This window comes from Chironomus tepperi, unplaced genomic scaffold, assembly GCF_022539635.2.
Source record: "Chironomus tepperi strain 1889 unplaced genomic scaffold, CSIRO-AGI_Ctep_v1 contig_309, whole genome shotgun sequence".
Taxonomy (NCBI): domain Eukaryota; kingdom Metazoa; phylum Arthropoda; class Insecta; order Diptera; family Chironomidae; genus Chironomus; species Chironomus tepperi.
This window is the reverse complement of record NW_027226431.1, coordinates 3703046-3712959: the sequence shown is the minus strand read 5'-3', so window position 1 is coordinate 3712959 and position 9914 is coordinate 3703046. Positions and strand designations below refer to the sequence as shown.

The 9914-nt window shown below is 28.7% G+C and overlaps 1 protein-coding gene across 3 annotated transcripts in view; it reads left to right on the top strand.

Annotated features, from left to right (window-relative positions):
• The first annotated feature begins 5557 nt into the window (after nucleotides 1-5557).
• The window catches only part of LOC139092848 (band 4.1-like protein 4), a 48182-nt gene continuing 43825 nt past the window's right edge, over nucleotides 5558-9914 (top strand). For all 3 annotated transcript variants that reach the window (XM_070643396.1, XM_070643395.1, XM_070643397.1), the window contains exon 1: nucleotides 5558-6143. The gene's annotated coding sequence lies outside the window, so the exon portion shown is untranslated. The remainder of the gene's footprint in view (nucleotides 6144-9914) is intronic.

Sequence of the window (9914 nt, the reverse complement as noted above, 5' to 3'; positions counted from 1 at the left end):
TAGGTAAAGCTTAGGGGGTGGATGCTTGGTTCATTATTCCCTTATAGAATGATTATGGGATGAATTAGGGGAAAAAGGTCTAAAAATGTCATTTTAAGCGTTACGGAATTTACGAACGTTCCTAGTTATTCCCTTTGTCGTTAAACACAACCAAATGAATTCAATGAATAGGAGAATAAAAATATTGAAATATTAAATATTGTGATTGTAGTCATTTAATCGAGTTCAATAAATTCACATAATTGCATTAAAAATGTGATGGGATTAAAATTGTGTTCAAGTTACAATAAAGAGAACTCATATACGGCACCATAATCATCATATAAATATGAGCAATAAAAGTAAGGCAACTAAAGTGCGATGTTAATTTTTATTTAATGACTAGTTGATGATGATTCAAAATGGATTTTTTTTTTGCATTTGTGCATCATCTATTTCTTCTTGCTGAAGCGTATAGCTTTTTGTAGCTGATTCTTTTTTATCAATGCAAAGTTGCTTCGAATACATTTAGCGTTAATTGGTAAGAACGTTATATTAATGGGCTGATAAATCATAATCGTATTTTGCACTACAAGTATTTTTAATGATCTCCTTTTCTACTTTTTTTTTATCTACTAAATATGATGGGAGAGCATTAATAATAACATTCCATGTGTGACTCAGTTTAGTTTTGTGCAAATTACTCTAAGCTATTTTCTTTTTCTAACAGTATTTATTTGATTTTTTTTTTTTAATTTATTACGTTTTTAACGTGAAGAAGTTATCGATATCATGAAATTTATAATGTTTTTTATGAGCTATGGTCTAAATGCTTTTATAAATGCAATTTGATATGCACATAACATCAGCAATAATATACAGTATCAATAGAAAATTAGGTTGAGTTTATTGAATTTATACATATTAGTGTAGATTAGTTGAGTTTAGAAATTTAATTGAATTCAGTTTATTTAGATGAATTATTTCAGAAATTTAATTTAGAATTTGATGATGATTTTGATGTGCTCAATCATTCAGATAATTCAGCTGAAGTCAGCTAAATAAACGAAGTTATGTCAATTCAGCTTAAATTATTATTTTCAACCAATTCAGCTAAGGCCAATTTAATAACAGCTAAGAAGTTTAGACAATTATGTCAAATTTAAAACATTCAGCAGAAAAGTTCAACTAAAAATTGAACTAATTCAGCTAGATTCATCTAATTCAGCTATATTTAACCAATTCAGCCTAATAGGCAAAATTTGGTAACTCTGCAAAGTTCAGTCAGACTGACTCAAACTATCCTAATTAAATATTATTCAGCTTTGGTCAATCTATTTAGCTAAGTTCAGCTAATTCAGAAAAATTAACTAAAGCCATCCATTTCAGCTAAATTCAGACAATTTTACAAAGTTCTATCAATTCAACTGAGTTCAGTCAATCCAGAAAAATTCAAACAGTTCAGCAAAATTTAGTCAATTCGGTTAAGTTTAGTCAATTAAACTAAATTCAGCAAATTCATCTATAACCAGCCATCAAACCTAAGTTTAGAAAATTCAACTTTGTTCAATTAATTAAGCTAAGTTCAGCCTATGCAGGTTACCTCAGTAAACTTAACTGTTTTAAATCAGTTTAGCAAAATCTGTCAAATTAAGTTTGTTCAGAAAGTCAGCTAAGTTCATCCAATTCAGTTAAATTCAACCAATTCAGCTAAGTTCAGCTGTTAAAAAGAAGTTCTATCAATTCCGCTAAATTCAGCTAATTCAGCTAAGTTCATTTGATTCAGCTATGCTTAATCAGATAACAAAACTAATTAACCATAAGATAATCCCAAAGAACCGCACTAATTAATAGATAAACAAGAAATACCCAAGTCTATATTGCAGTTCTAAATCTCATAATGAGCTCACCAAGAATAGAAAAGAAGATGAAGTTGATAATTTCTACAGAAACTATGACCATATGCACAGCATGGTGTTTATCTTGAATATGCTTGGCTTAATTAATAAAAATTATAACTTGATTCACTTTTAATTACAATATGAACAGCAGAAACAGTTTAGTAGGTTTTAATTTACATAAAAATGCAATTAAGTCTGCTCAGTCAGTTACACACATAGAAAGTGCAATTTCAATTTTTTTACCACAAAGATTGTTTCTCGAGCGTTAAAGAAAATGCGTTTAAAGTCTCAGCTGACGTGATTTATAATTAATTATTATTTATTTGATAATATTGCTGAATTGCGTGATCGGAAATTGATAGTTTAATAGTAGGTGAACTACTACTGACCGGTTGACTTGATTGATGCTTTTCATTTAGGTCGGTTTTGACAAGTAGACTAAGTCTCACATTAGAATAAATCGTTTATGCATGAATATCCCATATAAAAATCCCATAATATGTAAATAAGATTTACCGCTAGGCTTCCTTCTACCCACCGTACCGAAAATATGACAAAAAAATTTAAAAATCAATTCTAATTTAAATTTTGTGTTGTTTAAAATATTAAAACAATAATAATATACAGCAATTAATAGTTATTAGCATTGAAATTGACTTCCAGTATAAATCAGTCAGTGAAACTTTTATTAATGCATAAGCAATCATATAAATAACAGCAGCAGCGGCAGTGGCAGTAATAACAACATCACTCACTCATTTGAATATGTGAAATATTCACGAAATTGAATTTTATGCAATCATTTTATGGATACATATTATATTCATACAGCACTCTCTTTCACCTCATGTCTGTGTAGGTATGCATGCATATTATTATTATAGAATAATTTTAAAATCATTCATATTCCCAATTTTGGAATAAATTTTTTTATTTTTTTCTGAAAACATTTTTTTTAGTGCATATCTCAAGCATTTAAATGCTTATGATGGGTTTGCGGATGTTAATTTGTCTTGGTGCTTATTGTTGTATTCTAATGACTACTGCAAATGATCGAGTTATTTGTAATTGAGATAAATTTACGAACATGTTCATTAATTGATATTAAATGAGATTTTAACGACAAAGAAGTTAGAACAGAATGTTAAATACGGGATTAATACACATTGAAGTATTATCCATACGGCTGCTAAGTATAAAGGCTTGGCAGCTGCAGCCACTTAGTAGCCATTTGGGAGTCATTGCCAAGAAGACAAATACTTCTTTGATATATTGTCTGATTGGACAATGTTGCAGCCACATTTCAAAGATATTTGGAAAATGGGATACCGAACGAGCTTTGAACTGTATTCCAAGCTCAAGCCCACTAGGTTTGACCGCTTTCCTAGATCTACAGTCCATTCCTAAGTATATAAATATTAGTGGCCAAGAACCACAGGCATGCAATTTCTGGCTGTATCTTATAGTTTGTCCAAGGCTGTAAGCTTGCATTTTTCGGATGAACTCTACTAAATATTAATCCAAGAAATGATCCATTGGAAACGCTATAACTAGTTAATGGCATTCTAATGTCCAGTTGATACACAGCTCTAGGTTTGAAAAATCATTAAACCATGTACAAAAATCTAAGCAATGTTAACTTTCTATTCTTTATTAACCAAGTCAAACACTGCCGAACCTCTATGAGCCTAGGATATAGCAAATATGTCATCAAGTCTACAGACTTTACCATGATTATCACAAAATGCGCTTTAATATCAAAACCTCAAACTTTCCAAACTTACTTCACGTATTCGACTTTGGTTGAATGAGTCATGACTTATGAATTCTCTTTTTTTGTTGAAGTCCAAACAGCCAAAAACAGAAAACAAAAACAACAAACGAAAACCTTTAATGATTGAAAACTGCAAAGAATTAAAGGAATAAATCATCGACTCATATATGTTTGTATGTGCGGTTGTTTGGGATTTATTTAAAGCACGATTTTGTAATTTGAAGATATTATTATGTTGCTTAAGGCTGCGGCTGCATTAAGTGCCTTATACCTTATACACTCATCTCGTCCTTTTCATTCAAAAAGAAGCAAATAAGAAATAACACCAATCATATATTCATGTGAATACAGCATCTTCTGTATTCATTTGCATTGTTTTCTGATATGTTTCGTGGGAAAAAGTATTTAGAATGAAAATAATAAAAAAAAAGTTGCGAATTATCATAATTACTTTACGTATACACATATATTTCATTCTACTCGAGGGTTAATTCTGAAAATTATCTTGTTCTTGTACACAAAACATAAAAAGACAGAGCACAAAAAAATAATTCTTGTTTCTCTCGTCCGCTGCTGGAAGCTGCTGTTTATGTATTAACAGAATTAAAAAAAGAAACAAATGAAATATTAAAAGTATAAGGTTAAGATCACTACCTACTAGCTATTATGACTAACATTTATTAATTTCTTTTGATATCGTTTTCGATTTCTGCCAGACAATCGCGTAGGTGCCTTCTCCTTTATTTAGTTCTCTTTCACAGTCACTTCCATGTGAATATAATTTAAATTACTTTAATTGCGTAACTAATACTTGAGAGTGACTTCGACGCAGTTTTGTAAAATCTACATTTCAACATTTCTTTTGAGATTCAAAATTTAACGGATTTTTAATGTTTAAAAATTGAAGTTCAAAACTTTGAACTTCGTGAATTTTGTTTGCTGATTTTCTTAAGATTAAAGTGATTAGAATAACTTTACATCAATTAACTAGGTTTAAAGCATAAAATTAGATAAAATCCATTAGATTTACAGTAATAAACACCTCGCAACAGGTTTAAAGTTCTGAACGACGACGAAATTTGAGATTCTAAACAGTAATAATAAAAAAATATCCAGTCAACTAGGTACTTAATCAGATAAACCGAAATTAATACCTCATTTGCTATCCCGAAATGTGTATGAAAGAGAACAACAAGTTGCTGGGAATCAAGTTACAAAATTGGGAAGATTCCATTCACAGAAAAAAAAATATTATATTTTATTGTTGAATTGAGATGCTTTAATAAAAATTAAATAGTCGTCTTCTCTTCTTCCACCTCGTTCCAACGTCGTCGAGGATTATTAATTGACTCACATTAAATGATGTCCATAAAAAATTAAGTTTATTGTCAAAAATAGAAAGAAGAATGGTCTTGAAGTTGGCAATATAAATTATAAATTTAAATGAATTTGAATTCGCTACTTTACATTATATTATGTCGATCCACATAATAATTGATGGATATTGTCGGACTGGTATTTAACTTTATTAATACTACTTATTTAATCCACATGATATCATCAACATTAACAGCAGTTCTTCTATATGTTTCTTTTATTTATTTTATCATACTTCCAGTGCAACAAGCACCTGCCGGTATGAAAACATTAAAAAACATTCATTTTCATTCATAAACTCATATTGCGTAATGCTTTGTTATTTGCCACTTGTTAGTGTTTTAATGTTTTATTGTAAATCTTTTTTGGAAATTATTACAATCAAAATAGACCGAATGTTGATCAAAAACATTCCTATTGTTGCACAACAAAACATTCAACATTTCTTCCAATGAAACATTCTGTAGATCAAAGCACGACTTTAGTCAAAAGAAAAAAAAATCATTCGTGTTTTGAAATCACCGCGGATAAGTCGATTTTTCAAGTTCGCTCTTACCTTTCATCAATTTTATTTGATTATTAAAGTTGAAGTTTAAAAGAAAAATAGAGCAGATTGTGTGTCTTTAAGTGCTGGATATTCAATAGAGTAATAAAGGAAAAATAAAAATAAAAAAAAAATATAAAAAATTCGTGGAATTAATTTGAAGAAGTTTCTCTCACAACTCACAAAGTGAAGATTATTTTCTAACATTTCACATCCACAATTAGCATACAATCAAGAATAAAAAGAAAAAATTTATATAAATGCATGAGGAAGAAATTTATATAAAAAAGCTATTCAATCGAAAATATTAGAAAAAAAGAGAGAAGATTAAAAAAAATTAAAAAAAAAATTAAAAATCTTGTGAAAATCATCAGAAATAAATAAAGAAAGTGAATCAATTGTTGGGATTTTTGTGAATCAGTAAAAGGAGAAAAAAAAAGAATTAACACAAAAAGCAATTAGTTCAATAAATTATTTATGGTGATTTGATAAGGAAAAATAAATTAATGGATTACACTACAAAAGCTTAAGGAGAAAAGAAACTCAACCTATTGTTCGGATTATTATGGTACGCAAAAAAAAAAATATTATTAATACCTATTTCTGATAATAAACGTGCTATTGTGTTTATAAAATATGTTGTCAGTCTTTCATCATGAACTGCTGGATGGATTTTTGTGTGTGAATTTTGTGTGATTTTTTACCAAAAAAAATATTAATAAATTTTTTATATTCTGACTGCTGAAACAGCTTATTTCATAACATATTTTAATCAACATTTGTGAGTTCAAGGGATAGTGAGTTTCTGAGTTTGACGTTTTATGGATATTTATGAAATGATATGCATCTCAAAATTCATCAGTTTTCAATTTAGAGTTGTTTGAACTTTCTGAGTTGATTTTGATGCATTTAATCATGTTTTGAATTTTGATAATCTTCTGTAGTCAATCTTCTTAACAATTCAGTTGAACAAATTTGATTTTATCTGAAACCTTTGTTTTAGAGCAATGGTTATGCAACCTTGTGCAGCACGATAGTGTCAAAAAACCCAAAAATAGACAATTTTTTAAAGGCTCTCAAATTTGAATTTCGAAAAAATATTCAAAATTTCAATTTGAATGCAATAATTTTGAGATTTTCTTGCAATTGAAACATAAGAAAATTTTTTCTGAATACGAAGTTTGTGTAAAGTTTTAGACGGTAATCCACAAAAATCTGAGATTGATAATTCCTCAGATTTTCAGCATAGATCTAAAAGATTGTAGGGTGAGAAAAAAGTGTCAAAATTCATTTGCGTTACGATAGTGCAGCCAAAATTTAGTGTCGAAATTTCTTGAAAATCTTATGAACCGTATGCCGAGTGCGGTTTCAATCATAGCTTATCTCGAAAGTGTACCATGACATAAAAAATGTTGCATAACACTGCGTTACGTAACAAGCCAAATTATTCCGAAAGTTTTTAAAACCGAATTATTCTCGTTAGAAATTTCTATGCTTTGAAAACAAATTCTCACTCAACTGTTAATTAATGATGCAAACTGTGTAACTCTGCACTGAACAATTTTTTTACCAGTTCTATTGAATTTGTAAAATTTTCATTTTCCGAAAGTTTGCTTGTTAAAAAATTTTCAATTCAAACATTTTAGGAATATTCTATTATTTAAAATGTAAAGCTTTTAAAATGCTCAAAAATGCAACATCAAAAGTTTTTTTTTTTTTTTTCAAATATTACAATGTTCTAATGCTTGCCCGAGTGCACAAAAATGCATTTGAAAAAATTCAAAAATTCTCTAATGCAGTTTTGGGCAACCTTTTTTACATGGCATCCCTTGGTGGGAAGAAAGGGTCAGTACAGTTAGTACAGTCTTGTACCTTTGGAGTGTCTGACCCTTAGATGGTTACCCTAGTTTGAATCTGCACACGACATACGGTTCATGGCATTTCCAAAAGATTTTGTCTACATACTTTTGTGCCGCGGCACACAGGTTGCCTAAGAGCTCGAAGTCGACTTAATTCGAATTGACTTCTTATAAAATTCAAGTTGACTTATTGTAAGTCTTGTCCAAAGTTTGTCCAAAGTTGACTCGAATTTTATAAGGAGTCGAGTCGAATTGAGTCGACTTCGAGCTCTAGGTTGCCCACCTCTGCTCCATTGCATCAAGCTTCAATAACCATTAAAGAACAATTCTCTTTGACTAAAATCCAGCCATGCCTATGAATGTTTCCATCTCTTGAATTAAAAACAAAAAAATTTTTTTTTGAATATTTGTGAGAAATTTTCACCGGCGAAAAAAAAAATTCTGATTCTATGAAAATTATTCACCGAAGCGTAATGCATAATTTTTCATTAATGAATATAAATTTTTGTTTAACAAAAAATCATGATCATCATCTATAGCCTGGCATGGGAGTTAAAACAAACAGTTGAGAGATGAAATGAAAAATACAGAATAAAAAACCTGAAAAACAAATGAAATTTTTTTTTATATATTCAACTTCTGAATTTTTAATGCTGTAGAAATGGCTTAATAATAGAATAATTTTTCCAACTGCTATGTTTTGTTCTTTTATTTCAAGTTGTTGAGTGTTTTTAACAAGTATATTTGAAAAATGAAAAAATTATGCGATATGAAAGCGCGCGCGAGAAGAACGAAGGAGGAAATGAAATATGAGGAAACTATTAGAAATAATAGAACTTGCGAAAATGCATGTTTAAAGAATATGTGCGCTGGTGATTGTTGAGAATAATTGTTCAAGTACAGTTTGCTAGAACTTTTTTTTCTTTTAGTTTTATTCATGCTTGATGGGAGAAATTTGTGCAAACCTTTAGCCGCGAATTGTTAACCGTAATTTTGTGTTCAGTTTTTTTTTTTCTATATTTAAAGACTCAATGAGTATCAATTTTGTGAATGTTCTGATGGGAACTTTTTGTAATTGAGATAGAGGAACTAAATTGCTTTATGCTTTCGTTAAATCGAGGCAATTTTAGAGATTTTCGAGTATTTTTTGGTGGGTAAATTGGCACTAAATGGAGTGAATATTTAACATTATTTTGAGATTGTTTAGGAAAAGTAGAACAGAATTGATTAAAGGAATGTGAACTTATGGGTTTCTGATTACAATTGCTTAGTTGCTTACTTCGCTGTTCATACAAATTCATTGTAGTCTCCATCAGATGTCGTCTGAAACTGACCTTATCGCTGGTTTTTGATTTTGTGTGTCGATACAGTGATAAACCAGAGAGAGGAAAACTCTATATAAAATGAAGAGTTGAACCCAGATGAATTTCTCAGATTAAAATGTTAAAATTTTTAACGATCAAAAAATTTAGTTTTTTTGTAAAAAACTAAATTTTCAGAATTTTTAATTTTTTAAAAAATTTAATTTTTTAAATTTTTTTTTCAAAAGTTTGAAATTTTTTAATTTAATTAAAATTTTTATATTTTTTTAGAACTTAAATTTTTTTAATTTTTAAAAAATTTAATTGAACTTTTTTATAAATTTAAAAGTTTTTAGGTTTTCTTAAACTTTTAAGTTTTTTTCAAATTTTTCAAATTATTCAATTTTTAAAGAATTTTCAAATCTTTCAATTTTTTAATTTTTTTTTATAAATTTTTGAGTTTTTTCATAAATTTTAAAATTTTTTCTCTCAGTGCAATACTTTATCAAGAAGCTCTATTAATGATGCTTTCCATCAATTTATTAAAATTCAACTTTTTAATAAAACAACAAAAACCCTTCAAAATTAATTAAATTTTAAAACAATATTTTCTCATAAAATATAAATAAATCTCAAACAAAAAAAAAATCTAATTTGGCTGCTCGACATCCTGAATTTCTTCTTGACTAAATTTCATTACACAAAAAATGATGAAGTCTGCCAGTGGGCTCAATAAATTCAATTTTTTGATGCATCCCACGCACCGAATCCTCCAAAAGAAGTTTTTCGACACGTTCAGTCTATAAAAATATTCATTTAATGCAGAACTCATGACAGCAATCAAATTCAAAGCACTTGTTCCAAAAAGAAATTTTTTTTATGTCCAAATTCATTTGGTCAGGTAAGAAAAGAACCTTCAATAAAAATTCATTGGACTCAAAATAAATATTAGAAAGCACAGCAAGTTCACCTTTCTATATTTTGACATAAAAGATGTTGACATTTTTGCTGCTACTTATCGGGTAAAATCTTTATTAGATAATACTCGTAATACCTGAATTAGAAATAACATGAATCATAGCGCATGTCGTTCAATTTGTAATATAAGCTTATAATTTTTTTTTTTGCAAAAAAAAATTGACTTTTGGAATTAATAATCTGCTTATTAATAGCATTACT